This window comes from Taeniopygia guttata, chromosome 37 (assembly GCF_048771995.1).
Source record: "Taeniopygia guttata chromosome 37, bTaeGut7.mat, whole genome shotgun sequence".
NCBI lineage: Eukaryota > Metazoa > Chordata > Aves > Passeriformes > Estrildidae > Taeniopygia > Taeniopygia guttata.
In genome coordinates, this window is record NC_133062.1 from 3,222,008 (window position 1) to 3,248,989 (window position 26,982).

A 26,982-nucleotide genomic window follows, 5' to 3' on the forward strand; every position below is an offset into this window, starting at 1 on the left:
ACGCTGGAGTCGGAGCAGGCGGGGCGCGGCCGCATCAGGGGCGTCTCCTCTCCCATCCCCACAGTGACGCAGCAAGGACGGGAGCGAGACGGCGCCGCCCCCTCATCTCCCTGCAGCACCCCGCAATGGCGGCGGAGACGCTGCACAGCCTGGTTGCCACGGTAACGACAACGCCGAGAGCAGCAGTGTCACTGATGGCGAGATGGCAACACTACAGCAAAAATTTCAACAACATTTTTCCAATTCCTTGCAAGAGTCAGAAGACGTAATGAAAAAGTATAGCAGTACCAATTGTTTTCCAAGATACCAAGAGGGACAGACATTATGCAAATCAATGTTATTTCAAATACGATATAGATGAAAATCACTGTAAAAGATAGAAATGTTAATAATGATTTAATTGCCAAAAATGTCTCTGAAAACAAAGATTTGAGAAAAGTCAGTCAGATGGAATGTTGGCATTGAGTTCACAATTTCTGGTTTTGAGTTTTTATAGATAATAAGATAAATGATGATTGTCAAGTTTTGTAGGTAATGATAAGTAGTGATTGTTACTAATGTTATATGAATGCTTTGAAAAGATTGTCTTAAACTATTTTAAACATTTCTTGTTGATAAGTTGATCATATAATGTAAGTTGTCTGATTTTTGTGATAAGAATTATTATTGAGATGTTAAGGTATTGAGGTGTTGTTTTAATATTTACAGTCAGTTTTCATATGTTTTATTGTCTTTTTAGGTGATTGATTACAAGATGTGTTTTTTCAGGATCCTGTGTTTTTGACTTTTTAATTACTCATGTGATTTTTTTTTTCTTCAATCTTCTATGCAGCTGCAATTTATCTTCTTTTACAAATTTATAGTCCAAGTTTTGGTTCAAGATTTCAGACTTCAAATTTTTAGATTTCTGAAGAAAAAGTTTGTTGTATTTAGAGAATTTTTGTCTTGAAAGAAATTTTAGACAGGTTCAATTATTTGATGGTTTGATAAAATTTTAATAATAAGGTTTTTTACTTATAACTGTTATTTCTAAGACTTTTGTTTTAAACATATCCTCCAATTAGAGTTTGAGCTCTGGCCAAGCTCTGGCTCTACGTGGATGGTGTCATTGACCCAGGTGTTTCTTGCATCAAAAAGTATTCAAGTCCTTTTGGCTTGACAATTTGACCATATAGGACAGCTGAGCCTCAAAGGGAGTTTTGGAGAGACATGATCCGGACATGTTTTATCCAAATCTCTGTTGTTTTAACGTTTGTCAGCTGCGGCAGACTCTGGGATGACAATTTGATAGTGTAGCACTTGGTAACTGTGATTTTATATGTAATATTAATTGTTTATTATCTGATTGATTTTTATTTGTTGTTAGTTTCTTTACTATGTGCATTGTTTTGTTCTTAATGTTTTTTCATGTTTATAACAAAGATGTTGATATCTCCATTTCTTCATGCAAGTTTTAGGGAACAGAATTGAGAGAGGACCCTCCATTCCCTGTGGGGGTGTTGGGTTTGTTTGTGTTTTAACAGGTGCAGAATCTGGATGGATTTCAGTGAAGAATGTGGAACTTATTAATTGCAAGAGGGCAACTGATCTCTCCACAAGTGGATCAGAGGATGCACAGCAAAAGTGGATTGTGCAAAGATTTGTGTTTCACCCACAGAAGATCGTGGGCTTTGGTTTTTGTTTTTTTTTTATAAGTGTGTTTTTAATGATGTTATAGAATTTTTTGCTAAGTTTTAATAAGTTTTAGTAATGCCTGTGATTTTTCTGTTCATCTTGCCATTGTCTTTCAATGGAAAAGTAAAAGAGGGAGGTCCAACGTGGATCAACAGCAATTCTACTTGAGTGAGTGTTTTTACCTGTCCAACCAAGAAGTCTGGGCAAGACAGATGCTTTTGCTGCATTGATACGAAAAGGCAGAGACAGAATTTTAAAAATGGATGAAAAAGATACCAACCCGCAGTGATAACAACGTCAATGACAACAGTTTGCCTGGAACATCCCGTGATGAATCCGGTTCTGATGAAAATTAATTTTGTAGAGTACAGAGAAATAAGTTGAAATATTATGTGTGAAGTTAGATTTATCAGAAGTTAGTTTATTAGAAGTTATAGTTTATGTTTAGAATTAAGTTTGTTTTTTTCATGTTAAACAGAGCATTTAAAAACCTGAGAAATATGTGGTGGGCCTCAATGTTTTTATTAAGCAGTGTTTTTATTGTTGAAGTATCTGGAATCCTTGACATTGATAAGAGAGAAAATATGTGGATCACTTGGGCCAAACAAACCAGGGAAGATTCATTCTGCCTGTTGTTAGCCACACCATCTAATCTCCTTTCGTACTTGTTAAATTGGAGTCTCGTTGGGTCCCATGGCAGAGTTCAAAACTTGGACCCGAGCTCAAATAAATCTAAATAGCACACTGGGAGCGCAAGCTGTTGCATTTGTGCAAAACCTTAAATTTACTGATGACTACTACTTCTCTGTAGTAGTGGCCTCACTCTTTGCCCCAGGGGTCGCCTCATCAAAAGCGCTCACACAATTGAGAACTTTAGCCTGCTGGACTGGAAAACAAATTAATATCACATCTAAATTGATAAGTGAGCTTGCTGCAGATGTAGACGATACCCGTCATGCGGTTCTACAAAACAGATCTGCAATTGATTTCCTTCTTTTAGCACAAAGACATGGGTGCGAAGAATTTGAGGGCATGTGCTGCATGAATTTGTCTGACCATTCTCAATCGATTTATAAACAGTTAACGCAATTGAAGGACAACATGAAAAAACTTACCGTAGTGGACACTCAATTTGATAACTGGCTCAATTCTTTAGGTTTTTCTGGCTGGGTCAAAGACTTAATTCGTTTTGGTATTGTACTTCTTTTTATCTTTATAGTTATTTTAATTGTTATACTGTGTTTTTAACAGTGTGTGCAAAAATTAGTTAATCGTACCTTCACTCCAGCCTGGGTAGCTCAAAAAGAAAAAGAGGGAATTGTTGCAGCATTTTTGAGAGAAAGAGGACATGAGTTATGAGATTTGAGCTACTCCAGTCTAGGCCTCAGATTTGGGCCTTGTGGGCCTTCAAGCCTCTGACGCAGTTAGAAATTCAGAGCTTGTGGCGCAGATAGAAATAGTCTTAAGGTGTGATGGGGACCACTGGGTTGTCTGGGTGTGAATTAGTATAGGTTTTATAGTGTAAGGTGTAGGCCGTTTTAAGGAAAAGGTAAACAATGTTAGCCTACCAATCAGAGTGTCTTTGTTTTTGTAAACTATGTAGAAGCTTATATAAACTACCACCTTATCTTGAATAAACGGAGAACGCTTGATTAACCACATTGGTTCAGACCTGCGTTTGTCTTGTCCAGCTTTCTGTGTTTCTGAGCTTCCCTGGCTTTTGTTTATAAGCTTTTCTCTCTGAATTCCTGAAGAAGAAGAGCTCAAGGAAGAAGAGGCCTGTGGAGTAGGAAAATTCATCAGCAAGCTCCAAGTGGGTGAGGATCCATGCCCATCAGAGCAGCAATGAGCAGAAATGGGCACAGCTTTGTGGCTGCCCCAGCTCTGGGATGGGCCCTGGGCCTGGAGCAGGAGCAGCTCTGCAGGGCCCCAAGGCCGGGGCTCTTGTGCTGGCCTGGGCAGATGGGATGGCAGGAGGGGCTGCAGAGCTCTCAGCACCTCAGCCAGAGGGGAGCAGGGCAGCCAGGGAGCTCCTTTGGCCTTGGCCAAGCCCCTTCCCCCATGGTGGGGCTGAGTCCTGGCTGAGCTGCAGCTGCTGCTGTGCCCTTGGCAGGGGCTGAGGCCGTGGGGCAGTGCCCAGAGCAGCCGGGCCTGAGCAGAGCTGTGGGGCCAGAGCCGGCTGGGCTGTGCTGGGGAGAGGCCCTTGGTGCTGCCCAGAGCTCAGGGCAGCTGGCAGAGCTTGCAGGGAGCTGGGCTGGGCTGGGAGAGCCTGGCACAGAAACCATCAGTGTCCATCTCAGCCTGGCTGAGCGGGCAGGGGCAGGACTCAGCCCAGGCCTTGTGGGGCAGGGCCAGCACCTGGGCAAGGCATTGAAAACAGGCAAGAGCCCGAGAGAGGAGGCTGCTCTGTGCCCTTGGGGTCATGGACAGAGCAGGGAGGGGCCCAGGACATTTGTCAGTGCCAGCCTCTGTCTGTCCCAGCCCTTGGCAGCCCTGGCTGCTGAGCTGGGGCTGGCAGCAAGGCCGGGCACAGACAAGGAATTGCTGAGCATGGCCTGCGCTGGCCAGGGCTGCCTGTGCCAAAGGCAGAGCTCAGCTGCCCTTGGGGGCTGCAGGAACACTCAGGAGCCCAAAGAGCCTCCATGGCTGTGCTGGAGACCAAGGCTGGAGCAGGGAAATGCAGGGCTGCTGAGCCATGGGGAGGGCATGGAATTCCAGCACACACCTCAGCTCTCTGATGGTCCTGGCACCGTGCTGGGCCCTGTTCCAGACTGGAGCAGAGCAGATGTTGATGGCACAGGAGCCCTGCGGGGCTGGCAGGGACCTGCAGCTTGCATGGTGCTCTGCTCTCCCTCAGCTCCTCTCTGAGAGATCCAAGCCCAGCTCGGCACCTCAGGGCACAAGTGGCACTGCCTGGTCATGGGCACACAGCTGATGTCTGCCTGGAAAGGGGCACAGGCTTTAATATTTGTGCAGTTCATATTATACAAGGATATTTTTATTATCTGGGTCACTTGAGTATTTTGAAGAAATGGCAAAATTTTCCCTCCAGGAACAGAAATTTCTTGGAGGCAGGAGGAGAAATACTGACCTTGCCTTCTACTTGTGTCACCAATATTCTGTTTATTATTTCTTCTCCCTCTTCCTTCAGGTGTTTCCAGCTCTCCTGTTGAAATGGCCATGTCTAAAGACATCTCTTCACTAGACCAGCTGGATCAATGTCCTTCCTGTTGCTCCCAGATTTCCTCCTCTAGGTGCTGTCTGGCCACTCAAGTGACTCTCAACTGATTGGTTTCATGCTTTGAGGTTTAGTAAGTTGGCCAGTCTTTCTGAAGTTCAAATAAATATCACATTAGTCAACATCTTACTTAGATTTATATCTATCACGCAATTATCTTTGCTTATGTCTTTGTCTAAAACTGTTCATGTACAGAAATCCCTTGGGGATGGGGATATGTCAGATGCTGCTGGGACATCACAGAGAGCTGAGGGAAGAGCTGTGATTGTTTTTAAACTGTTCCAATGTTCAACTTGTGTTTGTTGGCAAGAAACCTCTGTGTGCCTCTGAGTGTCACCAGTCCTGAGCCCAAAGGACACAAACCTGATGAGTTGTGGTTCCCACTGCAGGGGCACTTGGACCTTGGCTCTGCACAGGAGAGCTCTTCATCCACTTTCCCTCTTTTCCTCCCTCTGGGCATGGAGGCAGCTCCTGACTTCAGCCTGTGACTCATGTGTGCAAAGAGCAAATTTGGGCAGAATCGGGGCAGGGAGGGTTTGAGGGGACCTTGGGTTCTGTGATGGGCACAGAAGGTGTTTCCATTGCTCTGAGACTGTCTGCTGTGCAAAGTGGATTTAATATCCAGCAGAGGAATGGCTTTTGCATTTGATGGAGCTGTGCCTTCCCTTGGCTTTGTTGGCTGGCAATAAATGAACATCCCTCTGTGTCTGGGGCAGCTCCTTCTCCAAGGAAAGCAGGTGGGAATTGGAGCCAAGGAACTGAAACCCGCAGGTGCAGCCTGGGCTGGAGGGAGCTCAGATTTGCACAAGGCTGCTCTGAGTGCCAGGCCTTGGATGGGGGAAATGGTGGGGTGGGGATAGGGACAGAGTCTGATGGATTGTCAGCCACAAAGGGTCTTGAGCTTCATATCTATTCCAACTGCATGAGGAGGCACTTGGATTCAGTGTCAATTGGAGATTTCACACATCAATTTATTAGGAGTAAAAAAAACTAAACAGGACCTGAAGAAATCTTTTCTCACTGTCCTTTTAAATATAGTGTAATCAACCACAAGAGATTTGAAAACTTAAATGATTCCCAGAGGCTTGGCTTGTTAAGGTATTCTGAATGTTAATGAGCCCTGGGGCACTGAATTCCTGCACTGAGGAGCTGAAGGCTGAAGAAGCCTCTGGAGCAGTAAAATTCAGCCGCAGCCTCCAAGTTGCTGAGGATGTCAGCAGCCCCCACTGAGGCCATCCCTGCCCAGAGACCCTGGGGGAATGGGCAGACAAGGAGAGCGTCCCTGGGGCTGGGGCAGCAGAACTCAGAGGCACCAGCGGCTCCAGCTGGGAAATGGAGTGTGGGATGGGGCTGTGAAAGCCCTGCCTGGGCTGTGCCCAGCAGGACACACAAGCCCTGACCCCCATCCCCTAAAAAACTCTCTCAATGGGACATTTAAAAGGAATTACAATTGTTTCTGTCCTCTGAGTTGGATGCACTGGAGAAATACCAACAAGAGATTCCCAGGAGCTCAAAACAATAAAACATCCTTTCTGGCAACATAGAAGATAAGAGAAACTTTGGGAAAAGGTTTAATAGGTCATTAAATCAACAAAAAACATTTCTCAAAGCATTAATCCTCGGATGTAGGGAGTTTTGGAGGTGGAATCCCGGTTTTGGCCATGACAGGATGAATGATTTTTTCCTATAGGAAAGAGAAGTGCAAGTCCAAGTGTCCTGGAAGAAGATGAGAGGTGGGCACCCTTAGGCCAAGCCAGCCAGACGTGTATCTCCTGGTACCTTTCGTCTAGGGGCTATCCTTGGACACAGGGCATTTTGGAGGTGGAATCTCAATTTTGGCTGTGGGTTCCTGGATAGGAAGAATTATTTACATTAGGAAGAAAAGAACAGAGCCCCGGTGTTTCAGAGGCACATGAATGCCAGCCCTCAGGAAGCCAAGGCCAAACAGACTTGTCAGTCCTGGCAGCTTCTGTCTGGGAGCTATCCTTGGATATAGGGAATTCTGGAGGCAGATCCTCAGTTTTGGCCATGGGTGCCTGGTGGAGGTGGATGGCTTTTTTCTCATAAGAAAGAAAAGCACACGGTCCCAGTGTTTCAAAGGCAGATGAGAGGTGACCCTTGGGTGGTCAAGGCAGTCAGACCTGTCTCTCCTGGCAGATTTCATCTGGAAACAATCCTTTTACATAAGGAAATTTGGAGAAGAAATCCCAGTTTTGGCCCTGGTTCCCTGGAGGAGAAGGACAGTTCTCTCCCATGGGAAGGAAAGCCCAGAGCCCCAGGGCTTCAGGGGCAGATGAGAAGCAGCCCTCAACATGCCAAGGTGGTCAGGTGGTCCCCAGGAAGCCCAGCCAGCCAGACCTGTTCCATGTTCCCTTGGTTCCGTAGGACCCCACAGTGTCACAATGGTCTCCTTGGTTCCATGAGGCCCTGGAGTGTCACAATGTTCCCCTTGATTCTGCAGTGTCACAATGGCCCCGTGCTTCCATGAGGCCTTGCAATGTCACAATGGCTTCGTGGTTCCACAAAGCCCTGATGTGTCACAATGTCCCCTGGGCTCCATGTGCCCTCGCTGTGTCACAGCGGCTCCTCTGTGACACTGCGGCTGCACAAGGTCACCATGGACCCTTGGTTCCTTGGGGTCACCGAGTTCACAATGGTCTCCTTGATTCCATGAGGCAGCACAGTGTCACAATGGCCCCTTGGTTCCATGAGGTTCCGCAGTGCCACCATGGTGTCCTTGGACCCACATTGTCACAACTGACCCACGGTTCCATGAGGTTCTGCAGTGTCACTGTAGCAGTCAGAGGCCCTGCAAGGCCTCCCTGGCGGTCACTCACCTAAGATAAGAAATGCCTAAGTCATGGTGATGGGACCAAAGAAGCCCCTCTTCTGCATTCAGACCCTTCTTATCTCTCTGTAAGGCTATTGGTGTATTCTTCTCAACTCTGGCGACTGGACAATTTCCAACACACCCCAGTACCCCATATAAACACCCATTTCTGCCCAATTTGGAGAAGAGCTGTCACTGCATCCCTTCAGAGGAGCTGGCAATAAAGGACATCTCTGTGGAACCACATACAGCCTTTTCCTCTCTCTATCCCTGTGTGTCTGCAAGGATTTGCAAGCACAGAGCGAAATCACCAAGACCTGAACTCACAGAGCTGAAATCACTCCAGAGGTGCTCGCTAAGTTGCCCGTGGCTGGGAGCTGAGCTGAGGGACCCAGACAGGCTGAGACTAATAGCGCAGCACTATCCGGGACACCTGCGGCAGTGGCGACCGGGGTTGGATGGACCCCTGGGACCCCAGGTTTCATAACGTGGCCGCCCAAAGAACGAATGGAGCACTGGCATCCTGGCACCCCTGAGAGCAGCATTCTTCGTGTATTGTTACTGCCTTGGACGGCTATGGCCCCTTGAAGGTAACTCCTCCTTTATAGAAGTTTTCTGAAGAGGCGTTCAATGAATTTGCATATCAGTATCCTCAGGAGCTGGACGGCAGACCACCCACCCAGCAGTTCCTTGACCCACATTTGGCTGAAGAAGTGTACATTTAAAACAGCCTTTTTATGCGCTTTTATCTTGGGTCCTTTTTTGTTTTTTGTTTTTACTCCTGGGGGTATGGAAGAAAACAAAACTGGAATGGGATCAAAATCTAGTAAATTAAAATGATCCCAGAACGAAAGAGACTTATCTTTACAAATTCCAGAAATCCTATCTGCTAACAGTTTTTCTTTCTCTAAAGGCAATCTTTCAAAAACTGACTTAAATTATAGAATAGATTATCTCCCAGTTTCCAGATACTAACACACACACTATTGGTTTAGAGTCATTTTGGGACACAGTAGGAACAAGAATATATGCTTTTCAAACTAATGAAAACTTTTCTGTAACTACGTTTCTACCTCTAGTTCACTCAATTACCAAAGCAGTCGAAAAGACAAATTCTCTGCAGCTTCCTTCTGCTGAGGAAATTCCACCCTTATCTTTCTCAACAGACACTGTCCCTTCAAATGCTAATTTGCCAGATAACATTCCTCTCTCAGTCCCTGGGACGGGGAACACAGACATTGTACCACCCCACCCACCCGCGGGGTCCGTGGAGCCCACCCATCCCTCGCTCCCCCTCGGACGCGGCAAGCGCGGATTCCGCACTTGTGAGCTCAGAGCGAAATCACCGAGAACTGAACACACAGAGCTGAAATCACTCCAGAGGTGCTCGCTAAGTTGCCTGTGGCTGGGAGCTGAGCCGAGGGACCCAGACAGGCTGAGCCTGACAGCGCAGCGCTATCCGGACACCCACGGCAGCGGCAGCCCGGGGGTCAGATGGACCCCTGGGACCCCAGGCAGCATTAACCAGGAGTGACTGGGATCACAGAGGAACCATAAAGGAAGTTACTGCAATAATACTGGGACTGTCTGGGAGTGACTGGAATCATACTGGGAGTGACTGGAATCATACTGGGTGACTTGGAGTGACTGGGACCTTACTGGGGGCAAATGGTACTGTAATGAGAGTGACTGGGTTCATACTGGGATCATACTGGGAAGGACTGGAACCATACTGGGAGTGCCTGGAACTATTATAGGGATGAATGGGAACACCTGGGAACATGCTGGGATCATGCTGGGATCACACTGGGAGTGACCAGGATGATACTGGGATCACACTGAGTGTAACTGGAAGTGACTGGGACCATACTGGGGGTGACTGGGAGCCACAGGGCCCATGCTGGGAGTGGCCTGGGGGGAGCTGGGGGAACTGGCCCACCCCTGGGATCACAGAGCTGAGGGACAGGGGACAGCTGAGGGACAGGGGACAGGGACAGGGCACAGCCAGGGAACACGGCCTGGCCAAGGGACACTGAGCTCCAGCACTTTGGGCTGTTGCCCTTGGGCTCCCAGCACAGGCCCAGGGGCAGAATCCCCTCCAGAAACTGCTGTTTGCTTTCAGCTCTGCTCTGGAACATTCCCCAGGAGCCCCTGCAGTGGCTGCAGCCCAGCCGGGTGCCCGGGGCCACCAAAGCCGCTCCGGCAGTGCCCTCCTGCCCCGGGCAGGGCACGGAACACCCAAGGAAAGGCTCCTGCTGGGCTCAGGGCAGGGACAGGGCACTCCCCTGGTGCTGCCACATGCATGACAGAACCGGCCAGGGCAAAGGATTGGGATCAATGTCCCATGGAATCCCAGCAGGGATTACTTCTCATTGCACTGCTCTCATTGGATTGGTTATCAATTCCAATCATTTCCCCATGGAATTCCCATGGCAGTGGGTTAGGGAGGAGATCCATCCATGGAATTCTCACCTGACTGGGATGAGAGTGAGATCTGGCCATGGAAATTCCATGGCAATTCCTGCATTCCAAGTCCCGCATTCCTGAGTCCCCCATTCCCATAGGAATTGCCCTTCCCTTCCCACACCCACCTTTGTGCTCCAGAGCCTCCCGACCATATCTGATGTATTTTGGGGGCCTTTCCACACAGGTGTGTCCCAGGTAATGCTTCATCTGCTCCACCATGATCCCTCTGGATTCCCAGCACCTCTGGGATATCCAGACGGCAGTGTTGGACACTGCAAAGCTCCCGGATCCCAGCTGGAAGGAGATGAAATCCCAGCCCTCATAGCCGTACTGGTGGGATCCATGGACGCTCTGTTGGACAGGAGGTCACAGCTGGAAACCCCCTGCACTGTGTGGAGACCTGGGAACGAGGAGAGAACAGACACATGGAGTCGTGTCCCAGCCCCTGGGAGCCCCTTGGAGCTCCCTGGATTCCCATCCCAGCCCCACAGATCCCCCCCATCCCCAGAGATCCCATCCCAGCCCCTCAGAGTCCTCCATTCCCACAGATCCCAGCCCAGCCCCGGCTCCCCCCACTGCCCCCGCTCTGGTTGTACCGGCCCCGTCTCCAGGTCACTGTCAGCCACGGGCCGGTTCCTGTCCTTGAGCTGGGTCTGGATATCCCAATATCCCAGCTCTGGCTATCCCAATATCCCAGCTCTGGCTATCCCAATATCCCAGCTCTGGCTATCCCAATATCCCAGTTCTGGCTATCCCAATGTCCCAGCTCTGGCTATCCCAATATCCCAGTTCTGGCTATCCCAATGTCCCAGCTCTGGCTATCCCAGTATCCCAGCTCTGGCTGTCCCAATATCCCAGCTCAGCTCCCGCCCCCATCCCCGGTGTCTGTGCCTCCATCCGGCCCCGCTCGCTGCCGCAGCGCTCGCAGAGGGTCCCGTCCACGTCCCCCACAATCAAGGACTGGGGGACCCCCGGGCCGGGCTCTGACAGCGCCACTTCCAGGAACTGCAGGGAGTGGAGAACTGGAGGGACATGGAGATTTGGGGGAGCTGAGGGGGCTGAAAGTGAGAGTTTGGGGTTCCAGGGGGGTCCACAGGCCAAGGAAAAGGGGGACATGAAGAGATGGCAGAGCTGGGAAGGAGGTTCAGGGGCTGAGAGCCAAGGAAAGGGGGTGCAGGGACTGGGAGAGCTGGGATGGGGTGTCCAGGGAATCCTGTGCCCAGGAAAGGGGGTGCCAGGGCTCCTGAGTGTGAGGAAAGGAGGAGCTGGGAGCTGGGAAAGGCAGGAATGGGGGAGCAGGGGACCCAGGTCAGGGAAAAGGGTGGGGCTGGGGGTTGGGAGAGGCAGGGGCTGGGAACAGGTTGTGTTGGTGGCGGATAAGGGGGTGCAGGGGGGTCTCAGTGCCGGGCAAAGGGGTAAAAGGGTGTCTTGGTTCCCAAGAATGGGGGTGCAGGGGGGTCTCAGGGTCACGGAAATGGGGGGGCAGGGATGGAGAGGTAGAAGGGAGTTCCAGGCATCCTTGAGCCCAGGAAAGGGGAGTCCAGGGTTTCCCAAAAAGGGGTACCAGGGTGGGGACACCCGGGGTGTTTGGGAAGGGGGAGTTCAGAGGGTCTCTGGCTTTGCACAAAGGTGGGGCTGGGGGCTGGGAAAGGCAGGAATGGGGGTCCAAGGTGTTCCAATGCGTTCCAGGATCAGGCACACGGGAAATCTAGAGGCTGGGAGCAGGGAAAAGGGGAGCAGAGGGCCCTGATGTCCGGAAATGGGGGATTCAGGGGGGTCCCTGTGCAGGATAAGGGGAGCAGGGGGGGTCCCGGTGCCGGCAATGGCGATTCAGGGTCCCGGTGCCGGGGTCCCACTCCCCCCTCGCCCACCAGGAGCGCCCCCAGCCCCAGCGCTGGAGCCACCGCGCTGCTCCTCCTCACTCCCAGTATGATCCCAGTATGATCCCAGTAGGTTCAGCCACCCAGGAACTGCTCCCAGTATGATCCCAGTACAGCCCAGTCACTCCTGGCATCCCCCCACCCCTCTCTGCGTTCCGACCTGTCCCGGCTCCATCCCCGCCCCTCCCGCGGCTGCGGGGAGGAGGAGGAGGAGGGAGGAAGAGGCGGAGCGGCAGCGGGAGCAGCAGGAGGAGCGGGGAGGATGAACCGCGGGGCTCCGGCTCCGCCTGAACTCGCAGCACCCCGGGAGCGTCGCCCCCATCCCGCAGGTGCCCGGGCAGGGGGAGCTGGCCCCAAATATCCCGGGGCTCCCTGGGTTTGGGGTTTTTGGGGGGATGTGTGGAGCTGGCGGGGCTCCAAGGCCGAGCCGCAGCTGCCCTCGGGGGGACATCGGGGGTCCCCGGGAGGTGTTTTTGGGGGGTCCCGGTGCGGGTGGCGGCAGAGCCCCGGCGGGGCCGGGGGGATGCGGGTCCCCCCGCGGTGCGGGTTGGGCTTCCCGGCCGGGCCCTCCGAGCTCTGCCGGGGCCGCGTGGGGACCGCGCGGGAGCGGCGGGAGCGGCGGGGGGACCCCGGATTTGGGGAGCCCCGGGAGAGCCGCGGCTTCCCTGGGCGGGAGCGCAGAGAGAGGAGAGCCCCAGGAGCCCCAGCGGGGACCCCGAGAGGGGGGACCCCTGGCAGTGCCGGCACCCGGCAATGGGGGTGCTGGGGCTGGAGGGGCGGCATGGCCGGGAAAGGGGTTCGGGGGTACCGGGGCCGCCAGGGGCTGCTGCCAGCAGGTGCCCAGTTCCTACCCCTGTGTGCTTCCAGTTTCCTGGGCACTCCCAGGATGAGCCCAGTCAGTCCCAGTATCACCCTGGTCACTTCCCCTCACTCCCTGCAGGATCCCTGTTTCTCCCAGTATGAGCCCAGTCATTCTCAGTCATTCCCCATTGTGACGCTATTTGCCCCCAGCAAGTCCCAGTTGCTCCCACTTTTCTCCGGTGTGTTCCCACTTCTCCCAGTTGCTCCTAGTATAGTCCCAGTCACTCCCAGTATGATCCCAATATGAGTCCAGTATGATCCCAGTCTGCCCCAGCAGGGCCCCAGTCACTCACACTTGCCCCCAGCATGGTCCCAGTTGCCCCCAGCACATTCCCAGTGGCTCCCAGTGTGGTCCCAGTCACCACCTGCATGTTCTTAGGTACTCCCAGTACATCCCAGTTGCCTGGAACATTCCCAGAGTCTTTGCCAGGCACTCCCAGTTACCTCAGCATGGTTCAGCTGCCCCCAGTTTTATCCCAGTCTCTGCCAGTACATCCCAGTTGTCACCTGCATGACTCCTGTCATTCCCAGTTGCTCCCAGTTGCTCTCAGTGTGTGTGCATTTGGCTCCCAGCATGGGCCTGGCAGCTCCCAGCAACCCCCAGTCAGGGTCCCTTGGCACCCACTGTAATCCCAGTATGATCCCAGTCACTCCCAGTATGATGCCAGTGCCCCCCAGTGTGATCCCAGCTGCTCCCTGTCAATGCCAACATGACCCCAGTAACCACCAGTATGATCCCTATGACTCCCAGTCTCTCCCAGTATATCCCAGTCACTCCCAGCATACTCCCAGTCCCTCCCACTTCCTCCCAGTTACTTTCAGCATGATTCCAGTTGTTCACAGCCACTCCCAGTCAATCCCAATATGATTCCAGTCACCCTCCATGGACCTGGCTCCTCCCAGTGTCACCCAGCATGGACCCGGCTGCTCCCACTGTGATCCCAGTATGATCCCAGTTGCTGCCAGAATAGTTGCAGTTGTTCCCAGTTCCTCCCAGTATGATCCCAGGTGTCCCTAGAATAGTCCCAGTCCCACTCAGCATGGTCCCACTCACTCTCAGCTGTCCCCAGCATGGTCCCAGCTGTTCCCAGTGTGGTTCCAGTCCCCCCAGTATGGTCACAGACACTCCCAGTATATTCCAGTTGGCCCAGTAAGGTTCTGGTGACCTCAAAATGATCGCAGTCTTTCCCAGTTACTCCCAGTTGCCTCCAGCATGATCCCAGTTTCTGGCAGTTGCCCAAAGTGTGGTCCCAGTCGCTCCCAGTATGAACCCAGTTTCCCCATTTATGGTCTCAGTCCCCTCAGCACAGTTCCAGTACCTTCCAGTTGGTCCCAGTTGCTTCCAATGTGTCCAGATTTTCCTCCCAACATGGGCCCAGTAGCTCCCAGTGACCCCCAGCCAGGATCCATTCACACCTGCTGGAATCCCAGTGGCTCCCAGGATGATCCCAGCTGCACCCAGTCCCCCCCAGTATTGTTCCAGTCACTCCCAGTATGATTCCAGCCCTGCCCAGAATGACTCCCTGTCACTCCCAGTGTGGGCCCAGTTGCTCCCAGTCACCTCCAGCATGGTTCCAGTCACAGCCAGCACACTTCCAGTCATTCCCAGTATGATGCCAGCCAGTTCCAGTAGGATCCCAGTATGAATCCAGCACGAGCACAGCTGCTCCCATTATCATCCACTGTGGTTCCAGTTGTTCTCATTTACCCCCACTGTGGTTTCAGTCTCTCCCAGTGTATCCCAGTTGCTCCCACCATGTTCCCAGTCACTCCAGTTGTCCTCAATTGCTTCCAGCCTGATCCCAGTCGCTCCAAGTAAGATCCAGTAGGATCCCAGTTGCCCCCAGCATGCTTTCAGTTGCTTCCTGTTCTCCCCAGTGTGATCCCAGTTGCCCCCAGTTGTCCCTTGTATCAACCCCATCACTCCCCATATGATCCCAGTTGCTCCCAGCATGGTGCCAGTCATGCCCAGTTGTCCCCGGTGTAGACCCACTCACTTCCACTCACTTTCAGTTCTCCCCAGCATGGTCCCTGTTGTTCCCAGTGTGTTCCCAGTCACCCCAGTAAGGTTACAGACATCCCCAGTAAATCCCAGTTGCCTTCAGCATCTTTGTGGTCATTCCCAGACACTCCCAGTGATCCCAGTAAGGTGCTTGTTATCCCAGTATGATCTCAGTCATGCCCAGTATGTCCCAGTTGTCTCCAGCCTGCATCCAGTCATTCCCAATTCCTCCAGTTTGCTTGCAGCATGATCCCAGTTTTTCTCAGTTGCTCCCAGTAGCCCAAAGTGGGATCCCAGTTGCTCCCTTTCATCACCAGTATGAGCCCAGTAACCTCCAGTATGATCCTTGTCACATGCCAGCACTCCCAGTATGGTCCCAGTATAATCCCAGTAACTTCCAATCACCACAGTATGGTCCCAGTTGCCTCCAGCTACATCAACCCAGTCAATCCCAGTATGATGCCATTTGCTCCCAGAGTGCTCCAAGTTGCTCCCAGTCACCCCCAGTACAGGGATGCTGTGCATGGTGTGTTCCCAGTCACTCTCGGACACTCCCAGTATTAGTCCAGTCCCTCCCAGTATGATCCAGAGATGACGCCAGTGTGCTCCCAGTCAGTGCCAATACGAACCAGTTGTGCTCCACATGGTTCCAGTTGCCCCTTTCACCCTCACTGTCCCTCCCAGTCTCTCACAGTGTCCCCCAGTTCCTTCCAGCATATTCCCACTCACTCCCAGTTCCTTCCAGCGCGATCCCATTTGCTCACAACCGCTCCCAGTCAGCCTCAGTGTCGTGGCACTCACTGCCAGTATGATCCCAGTCACCTCCAGCATGATCCCAGTATAAGCCCAGTCGTTTCCAGTCATCCCCAGCAGGCACCCAGTGACTCCCAGTTCCTCCCAGTTGCTCCTAGCATGATCCCAGTTGCTCACAGCTGCTCCCAGTCACCCTCATCATGCTCCCAGTCACTCCCAGTATATCCCATTTGCCCCCAGCATGGTCTCAGTTGGCCCCCATAGGCTCCTACTCTGTGTCAGTATGATCCCAGTACGATCCCAGTCTCCCTCGGGGTGACTGCAGTCTGCCCTGGCATGGGCCCAGCTGCTCCCAGTATGATTCCAGTACAATCCCAGTACAAACCAGTCCTTCCCAGTGCTGCCACTCCTGGCATCCCCGAGCCCTCTGTGCGTTCCCCCCTCCTGATCTCCTGAGAGGAGCCCCAAGGGCCGGCAGTGCCCAGGCAGGGTCCCCAGGCAGCCCCAGTTTGGATGTGCAGCCCCCAGTTTCCCCAGTTTGCCTCTCCTTTGGCCCGGGCCGGGTTCCCCCCTGGAACAGCGGCTGGGAGCAGCTGAGAGCCCCGCGCTGCCCATCCCGACCTGTCCCGGCTCCATCCCCGCTCCTGCCGCGGGCTGCCGGGGCTGCGGGAACGGAACCGAGGGTGTCGCTGCTGCTGGGGGAGGAGGAGGAGGGAGGGAAGGGCAGGGATGAAGGAGGAGCGGGAGGTGGGGATAGGTAGGGGCAGGAGGAGGAGGAGGAGGGGGGATGGAAGGGAAAGGATAAAGGAGGACAGGCAGGAGGGGACGGAACACAGGAGGAGGAGGAGGAGCGATGGAAGATGAGGGATGAGGGAGCAGAAGGCGGTGGGGTTAGAGAGCAGGAGGAGGGGAAAGAAGGGCAGGGGGAGAAGGGCAGGGATGGAGGAGGAGCGGGAGGTGCGCTTAGGGAGGAGGAGGAGGAGGAGGGGGGATGGAAGAGGAGGAGCGGCAGGATGAGGAAGAGGAGGTTGAAAGGCGGATCGAGCAGAGGAGAGAGAAGCGCGTGGTCAGCCCTGCCTGAATTCGCAGCCCCCACCTGTGGGATCATCGCCCCCCATCCCGCAGGTGAGCGGGGAGGGGGAGCTCGGGCCAGATCTCCTGGGGGGTGCCTGGGTTGGGTTTTTTGGGGAGATGTTTGGAGAAGGAAGAACTGCGAAGCTGAGCGGAAAAGGCCCCTTTGGGGGACTCCTTGGAGCCCAGGCAGCCCAGAGCAGGGAAGAGGGGGAGAAGGGAGCCCAGGAGCCCAAACAGCCCCGGCACCCCTGAATGGGAAGAGCCAAGAGGGGGGAGCTTTTGGGATTGCTGGGACTCCCGGCAGCCTGGGGAGGGCGGGCAGTGAGGAGAAGGGGGACCCCCAATCCAAGCGTGACCCCAGCAGCTGGGACAGGGGGGAGCCCCGAACAGCAAAGGGGAGGCAGCAGGGACGGGGAACTCCTGGGAGGCTTTTTCAGGGCTGGATCTCGGTGTTTGGGATGTTTTTATGGAGCCAGGTGGCCAGGGACTTCTAGAGATGGACTGGGACAGAGGGAGCTTCCAACTCAACGTGCTCATCCCTTGTTTTCCCCAAACCAGGATTTCCCATTCCCAGCCCCTGGGAGGCTGAGAGGAAGAGGAAGAGCCTCTCCTTGTCCTTCCTCCCGCAGAGCAGGAGCTGAGGATGGAGAGCAGGGAGGACAAATCCCCGCGACAGAACCTGGTGGAAGAGGCCGTTTTGAGCTGCTCAACAGCACAGGAACCCGACGGGGAGGAAAAGTCCTGGAGATCCCGCACGAGGAGGGGCTGCAAACGCAGATCGCGGGGATCTGAGGGGGAAAGACCCACCCTGGGCCAGGGAGGCGACCGGAGATCGAGCCAGAGCTCAGAGCTGGATGTCCCTGAGCAGCTCCATGATGGGGAGAAGCCCCACAAGTGCTCAGAGTGTGGGAAGAGCTTCAGGTGGAGCTCTGACCTGATCGTGCACCAGAGGACCCACACTGGGGAGAAACCCTATGAGTGTGGGGAGTGTGGGAAGAGCTTCAGCCGGAGCTCTGACCTGATCGTGCACCAGAGGATCCACACTGGAGAGAGGCCCTACGAGTGTGGGAAGTGTGGGAAGAGCTTCAGCAGGAGCTCCAGCCTGATCAAGCACCAGAGGATCCACACTGGGGAGAGGCCCTATGAGTGTTCCAAGTGTGGGAGGAGGTTTCAGACCGGCTCCTGTCTCCTCCGGCACTATCCGGTTCACACGGAGGAGAGGCCCTTCTACTGCCCTGACTGTGGGAAGGGATTCAGGGACAACTCAAAACTCATCCAGCATCGCCGCATCCACACTGGGGAGAGGCCCTACGAGTGTTCCAAGTGTGGGAAGGGGTTTCAGACCAGCTCCAATCTCCTCCAGCACTATCGGATTCACACAGAGGAGAGGCCCTTCTGCTGCCCCGACTGCGGGAAGGGATTCAGGGACAACTCCATCCTCATCCGTCATCGCCGCATCCACACCGGGGAGAGGCCCTACGAGTGTCCCCGGTGTGGGAAGAGATTCTCACAGAGCTCTATCTTGACCCGACACCAACGGAGGCACCGGTAAGGGAAGCCCTGCGAGTGCCCCGAGTGCGAGAAGAGCTAAACTCCATCCCCCACTGGAGGACCCACATTAGGCATAGCCCTGGTGACCCACATTCCCTGTGATCCATGTTGGGAACACACCTGGCTGCTTCTCCTTTCGTGTTGACCTTTATTTTTTTCTCTTCTCAATCTCTCTGCGCTCCAAAAGCCAAGAGGGATTGATCTTTCACCTCAAAACCACTCACATCCCATGGAAAACAAATGAATTTTAACCCACAGAGACTTAATCCCACCTCAAATTGCTTGTTCCCACCTCAAAAAAAACCTCAATCCCATGCCAGACTCACTCAATTCCACAGCTGCCAGGGTGAGATGGGTTTGGGAGGAGACTGGGAGAAGTGGGATCCCAATTTGGAACGGTGGGATGGGGATTGTGTGGGGCTGGGTGGCTGGGATGTATTTGATAGCAAATAAAACTTTCAGACTTACTGATTTCTTTGCCGTTCATCTCCAGTCTGTGGCAGTTCTGTTTTTCAGGGCACCACCTTCTCAGCTGATTGTGTTTGTGTCCTCCTTTCCCTCCCACCTCTCTTTGCCTGCTCTGTTTCTCTCTCCGTGTCTCCCTTGAGCCAGGGACCTCCAAAGACCCTCCCCCAATTTAATTTCCTCAGGGACCACCAAAGATCCTTCCCGGATTTAATGGAATCCTCCTCTAATTTAATTGCCCCCTCTGCCCCCAATGCCCCAACCCTGATTTTTAAATTATTTTATTTTCCAATTATTATTTTAATTCTTAGTTCAGGAGCTGAAGTTATGGAGGCCAGCAGTGAAATGTCTCTGTAGGATTTTGCTCCACTTGACTTTCAGCCCCTTCGCAAGAGCTTTGCCTTCGAGGGCAAAGGGAATGTCTTTTCCTGGCTGGGAGCTGAAATTCCAGACCTCTGGAATGTGTGCAGGGCCATATAGACTGGGATCAACCAGAGATTGGGATCAAATATGCACTGAGATCCTGTGGTCTAGGATCAGCTAAGGACTGGGATAAATTAGGGACTGGGGCCCTACAGACTGGAATGAACTGAATGATCAAATACGGACAAGGATCAAACATGGACTGGGATCCTATGGACTGGTATCAACAAGGGACTCGGATAAAATAGGGACTGGGATCCTACAGACTGGGATCAAATTGGGACTGAGATCATATGGACTTGGATCAGCTGGAGACCTTGATCAACTACGGACTGTGTTCAAATAGAGACTGGGATCAGATATGGATTGGGATCCTATGGACTGGGATCAAATATAGACTGGGATAAAATTGGGACTGGGGTCAGATATGGACTGGGATCATATGGCCTGGGATCAAATATAGACTGAGATAAAATTGGGACTGGGATCAGATATGGACTGGGATCATATGGCCTGGGATCATATGTGTTGGGGAAGCTCAAATAGGAAAGCCTTATAAATATGACTGCCTGGCAAAAGGTTTAGAAAATACAGAGACTGAGATGGTAACAAGTTGTGACATACCAAACCGTAGTCACTGCACAAGTAGAACACAATCGTACAGCCAGGAGGAAGACAATCCACCCTTCTGGTTGAACAATGCCCTTACCTACAGGTAGGTCCAAGGGTCAAATGGACTGTTGGATCTCACCCCAATGTATGGTTCATCCCACACCTGTAACACTCCCCTGAAGCATCAGGAGTCTGTGACCCCATTGGCCCAAGTCTTGTTCCAGCCCACCTTGAAGCCCCTGACAAGGAGTCCCTGAGGAGCCAGACGCTCTCTTGGAACTTCCCTTCTCTTGGAACTGCCTCTCTCCTGGAACATCCTCTTGGGATCCTCTCTTATCTCCCTCTACCCCTTGCCTCTCCCTTCCCCCACGCCCTCGGGCCTGCCACGGGTCAGGTCTGGTGACTCCAAGCAGGGCCTTTCACCCTCTCTAATAAACGAGATATTCTAAGGGCAGCCTTCAGAGATCTCTCGTCTCCATCCACCCAAAGCGTCCTGGAGTCCAGCGTCCTCACAATATGGACTGGGATCAACTAGGGACTGGGATCAAATATGGACTGGGATCAAATAGGGACAGGGAACAACTAGAGATTGGGATCAAATATGGAACTGGGATCCTACAGACTGGGACAAACTGGACTGGGATTATATGGAATTGAGATCCTATGGAACAGCATAAACTTTCTAACATGACACATATAATATTCATTGTAACACTTGCGAAAAGCCAATTATAAATATGCATTTGTCACAATCTCTCCTCTTATTCTTTATAAATCATTTGGCTTGAGCAATATTTCTTATCCTCCTGCATTCTTTGGACTCTGTTGGTAATCAAATAAAATATGGGATTAAACAAAGAAGAAATATCAAAACACTTGTAACACATAAAAGGAAGAATCCTAATTTCTTCCACCATCCCATTTTCAATACATTACCCCCCCTGTTAGTTTTTAACATTATTTTCCCTTCGGTGTTTTTTTTTTGACTGATACCAGGGTCATAATTTTTTTCTGATATCCTTTGTTTTTTCCAGGATGACGCCCTCATTGCCATCTATTTTCAACAATCTGTACACACCATTCTTTAGCCAATAAATAGCGTAAAGCCAACCTATTTTAATACACTGCAGTTATAGTTTGGCTTTGCTGACTCAATATTAATTCCAGTGCCTGAACAGCTTTGTTTGTTATCTCCTCTATAACTGCTTGGAGTCCTATAATACGATGCAGTATATAATTTGGGGTTAATACAGAGCTAGATTGCTGTGCTGGTTTCACCTTTTTGTTTACTAATTGCCTTTTTACCGAATCTTGGACTATATGTCTAAGATCAAATGTAAAACAAATCCATCTCTCTCCTTTTGGACATTCCATGCTCCAAGTATTACTACTTTTTCCTAAGTTCCTTGTAATCCAATATTTTCCCCATTTTGCCTGCAGGTACTCAGTTTGGGTGGGTCTGTGGCTGTTGACATGGGTGTGTGTAACAAAAAGGAACTTTGGTTCCTTTCCGTGTAATACTTTCTGTAGCATTTGGGACACGATCTTGCTGGTATCTCAGAAGGGAAAAGACAACAAATGAGAGACAGAAACAGGAATGACAGAGGTCTGGCATGGCTTATACCCCCACCTCCCCTGCCTGTGGGGTTGCTTCCCACAGCAGGTACGTGTGATCTTCTCGGTGGTGAGTACAGTGCTCAGTCCAGGCTTGCCCTCTGTTTCCCTTGTCACTCCTTTTTACTCATTTTTTTAGGCAAGTCCTTTTCGACACTCCTTAACTGTGGTTTCCCACCGTTCCTCAGGTATTTCTCACTCAACAGGCACTAATAATCCATCCACAAAACAAAGTTATTACTTCAGTTATTTTGGGTTCTATCTGCATAGGGAATTGATTCAGTACTGATACCTCTTGCAACAAGAACATAGATTTTGTGAGCTACAACACCAATTATTCCCATAATTTGAACATTCACTTGTAACCCAGCTAGCGTGTCCAGTATTGGGATGAATCACATAAAATATACAGTGTAGTACTGATGGCAGTTTCCCTTCTTCCCTGTACAAGTCACAGGCTGAGGCCAGACTATAAGAACTTTTTGACTGAAACACTCCCGATCCTCCTGTTTGAAGTGGCAGTGTTCCTCTGCCAAGGAGGTGTCGGAGGCGTCTCAGGGTTTATTCAGGCCGGGCTTAGAACCAGTGATGCAAGCTTTGCCTTATTTCTCAGTGAGGTGTTATTCTTTGTACCTGCCTTGGATCATTTGGGTCTTCCCAAACCATTACCACCCAGTCCTGGTTGGAAGTCAATTTGGTATCACCCGGTTTAGATATGATAGTCCATTCCTCAAGTTTCCTCACAAGTCCTTTGGTTTTGCTGGCATGAATTCACCCTCTTTCCGTGGTTTGGATTGCTGCTTCAGTGGTACCTGGAATGGATTTCTTAATAGCACAGTGTTAAAAGAAAGACAATACTGCATTAACTTTTACCATTAGTTTTCTTTAAAACTTTCTGAGTTTAACTAAACTCTTTTTCTACATCTGCCTCTTCTTCTTGTATCCAGCTGTGTTAATAGCTGCAGACACCAATTTTTCTTCCTGTGAGCTGTAATTAGTTAAATAAAAAAGACCAGGCCAATTTTAACATGAGATGTATCACATCTCTTGCCTTTTACTTTTTGGGTAACATTTAACTGTTTTAGTCTTACAGACTTTAAGTCTTCAGAACAAAAGCCTTCTCTTCTTAACAACAGCAATCAGAAAGAAAAAAGAAATCTTGCTTAAGACAATAAACCACTTTGTGAGAGTCACTATCTCTGCCTTGATCTTATCTCTACTGGTGGTCCTGTTCACAGCCTTGGGTTTAACTCTGTCCTTCCCCACTTCCCCCCCTCCTTGTTGTCACTCTGCCTAGAAGGAATGGGGGAGAACTTACAGATAGCTGTGGCTGAGGGGACCTTGGGGGTGTATTTCGCTCTCCCCTTCGCTCTCTTTCTCTCTCTCTCTCCCTTTCTCTCTCTTTCTCTTTCTTTTTCTCTCTTCACATTTCAGCAGCCACATTCCAATATCAATCCACTTTCTAACATTAATCCTACATCCTGGAGAGGTGAGTCTGCCAATCACCTCTCCCCCCTTTTTCAACTTCCTTACAAAGTAAATTACTTTTGTTATGTGTGTTCTGCAGGCCTGTAATTCAGGGCACCCTCCACCAAGGCTACCAGCTACTCACAGCTGACAGTGCAAAAATAAAGACATGTTTTGCTATCACAATTTTTCCATTCACAAGCTTGAAAAGGTTGCAGGAACAAAGTAAACAACAACTTACTTCCAAAGTGACCCTGCCTGCACCAAAACAAATTTAAGGCAATGCTAGTTAGTGCAATGCAATTTGCAACGAAGCCAAGGTTTGATTTGGGAAGGGCATCTGAGGACACAGAGCATGAGTTTTACAAATCTGTATTTTGAAGAGGGAATAGACAAAATATGAATAGAGTTGAGGGCAGGGGGAGGACAGCAAGTGAGGAATTTTTCTCTGCAATACTCTCTTTTTGACTGCCAGGAAACACTCTCTAAAGAGGTTCCTAAGGTACAAACAATAACTGGGTGGGAAGAGGCGCTCCTGAGTTCAAGCCTTAATGTCATAATAGGAAACTGCCCCTGAGCACTGCAGTGCTGGAGCACCCTGCCTGCAAACTCACCAGAGGCAAGAAGCCACTGCTGCCATGCTGCAGGGCTGCCTGCAGCACAGAGGGAATCATGGCCAAGCCCTCCCTGCAGGCCTGGGTAATCCACACAGGGAGCCCAAAACTTCCTCACAGCTCTCTAACTCACTCAAGAAATAAACCTACAGCAAGCAGAGATCCCCCCACCATCTTTTTAATGTGTATGTGTCACACACTCACAGTGATGCTGAAAGTAAAAAAATTAACAGCTTACATTAGAAGATACTGAAACCTTTTCTTCACCTCGCTTTGTAGGTTCCCTTTTCTATATGTAGCCACCTCCAAGTCTGGGGAAAAAATGAGCCCTATTTTTCAGAAGTCTCATGCATGAACAACTCTAGCTGCTGTTCCAGGTGCACTGCAAGTAGCCAGCACTTCCAGAAAAAATAACAAACAAACAAACAAAAAAAACTAAGAAAGCAAAACACATTTGGGTACATGAAAAAGGACTGGCTGGAAGAAAAAATATTTCTCATTGACCTACCAAGCAGCTGGTGTTACCTTTAGTTTAACTTTACACACTGAGAACCACTTGAGTGAACAGCCTGCATCAACTCAAAATAAATTAATGGCAGGTTTTGCTATGTCACAGCTGTAAACTAGTTTCTCAGTCCTAGAGTACAGTGAGTTATGTATTTCAAGATAAAAATCACAATGCAAATCGGAAGAAATTTTATACTGCATGAGGTGTGCACACAATTGATTTACCTCCAAAAGTCAGTTTATGACTTTTCTCTACCAGGATTGCAGTAGCTGCTATAGCTTGAACACACACTGGCCAGCCTTGATTTACTGGATCCCACATCTTTGATAAATAAGCCACGGGTCTCTTTACTCCTCCCCACTCCTGAAACAAAACCCTATGAGCTACCCCCTTTTCTTCATTTACGTACAGATGAAAGGGTTTTGCTAGTGAAGGTAAGCTTAAAGTTGATATTGGGGTTAGTTTTAACTTCAGTTTTCTTAGTTTTTCACCATCTTTTTTGCTCCATTTTATATCATCTCCTCTGTCAGTTTATTCATACAAAAATTTTACTGCCTGTGTGCATCCTTCAATCTACAATCTACAATATCCCAATAATCCGATTATTTTTCTGATTTCCCCCTTTGAAGAGGGAGGGGGAAGGGATAGAATTCCTGTGATTCAGTCTGGGTTGAGCTTCTGACTACCCTTACTAATCAAGTGTCTAAGATATTTTACTTTTGCTTCTACAAATTGCAGCTTTCCTTTTGATACCCTTAATCCTTTTTCCCCAAGAAAATTCAAAAGCTTTATAGTAGCCTCTCTAACTTCAGCTTCAGCTTCCCCAGATAGTAAAAGATCATCCACATATTGGATAATTTGTATTCTAGGAGGAGTGCAAAAAGTTTGTAGTATTGTTTCTAAAGCTTGTCCAAATAAGTTTGGAGATTCAGTAAACCCCTGTGGTAGTTTTGTCCATTTTAATTGCTGTCTTCTCCCAGTTTGTGGATCCTCCCATTCAAAGGCCAAGATCTCTCAGCTCTCCTGGGCCAAAGGGCAAGCCCAAAAGGCATCTTCAAGGTTCACTATGCTCCTTCTATTACCACATTTTTAATGACAGGAACTGTGAAACTTTCTCCTTTTGCTCTTGTTACATTTGCAGTATCTTTGTTTACACTATAACCTTTCGAATACTTAACAGACAGGTTCTTTCTGCCCCTGTGTCTACCACAAACTCCAATTTTTCCTCTTGGGGACCCACTTTTAAAGTTATCACAGGCTCCAGACGGAACTTGTCCCCTAAAGAATAGAGCCTCTGACATCCCTATTCTTCCTCGGTGCCCATCTCTTTAAAAATTCTCAGATTTGTTACCCTCTTAGGACAGTCTATTTTATAATGTGTGTTGCCCTGACAGTAAAAGCAGATGTTCCTGGAATGTTTCTGAAACTTTGATTGCACTGGGATTTTATTCTTTCCTGTTCCCCTGTCTCTACCACCATCATATCTAGGAGTAGTGCCTGTGGGGTTTTTATTGTTTTCTTGCAATTTTTTTCTCGCATGGTGACTGCCACAATCTTTGCTTTTAGTTTGGCTTTGGCCACAGACTTTCTGAGCCTCCTTTAATAAATCATCTAATAATTTGTCATGCCGATCTTCAATTTTTTCCATTATCTGGCCAAGCACAAAGTTAATCCTTAACAAAGCTTTTCTCACATCAGTCTCAGGATCCACTCTGGAACTCTGCCTCCTATTTCTCCCGAGTCTGTCCAACCACTCAGCCGGAGCCTCTCCCCTCCCCTGCTGTGCCCCAAAAGTCCCTCAGCACTTTGCCCTCGAGATGCTGCTCCCCCTATTTCCCCAACAATCAAATTACAATGCTCATTTATATGTTTTCTCCCCTCCTCATAATTTTGACCCCACTCAAGAGGTGCAGGTGGCATTTTGCCCTCCCCGGGGGGGGCCTGTGGATTTTCTTTACTCCAGGCTTTTATGCCTGCAATTCTGATCATTTCCCTTTCTTCTGGAGAAAATAGTATCTGTATTATCGACGGTATTTCTTCCCAAGTATAAATGTTCGAACTTAAAAATAAGTCTCATTCTTCAGCAGTGCTTATGGGATCCTCCAAAATCCCTTTGATTGATTTCCCACGCCTTTTGTTTTTCTCTTTTTCCCTCTTGCTCCCCTCCCTTTTCTTTACCTGTTTTCTTATTTTTTACGCGTTTTCTGTCCCGTTTTTCAAAATCTTATCTCCATGCCTCTGTTTCCCACTTTCTCTAATAACCTGAATACCACCTTCTTTCAACTACCCACGTAAAAAAATCCTTTTCCTCACAATACCATTTAATACAATACACCTCCGTCCAAGGAAATAAAGCTCAAAATAAACAATCTACATTACATATACTTCCATGCATCGATATTTACTCACCTTTATCTCTCCCTCTCACACATTCATACCCTCAAGCCTGTTCATTCATACTTCTCGACTTCACAATACTGTTACATATACTTTTGTTAGCCCACACTCACTTTTATTTTACACTCACTCTCACATCAGCACAATCCACCTCCCTCCAAGGAGATAAAGTAAAGCTCAAAATAAACAATCTGCATTACATATCCTCCCATTCATCTACATTTACTCACTTTTATTTTTCACTCACTCTCACATACAACAACAAGATACTTTTTACTTTCAAACAGTCTACATTACATATCTACACCCTGAGTGCTCTTGGAATGTTAATCCCTCAACCCAGCAGGTTTAATCCTGGATGTCTCTCATCGCAGCAGAATTTTAGGTGTTACTGGCCAGTTACGGTGTTCTTGGATATCCCTCAGTCCAGCTGTGTTTTCCAGCCCCAGATCCCCTTGGGCATATCCTCAAGCCGGCAACCCTGGGTGCTCTTGGGATGCAAATCCCTCAGCCCAGCAGGTTTGAATACTGGATGCTCTTGGGCACTCTTATC

General features: G+C 50.0%; 1 pseudogene; it reads left to right on the forward strand.

Annotated features, from left to right (window-relative positions):
- The first annotated feature begins 17,365 nt into the window (after positions 1 to 17,365).
- LOC116807532 (uncharacterized) overlaps positions 17,366 to 26,982 on the forward strand; it is a 1,256,502-nt pseudogene continuing 1,246,885 nt past the window's right edge.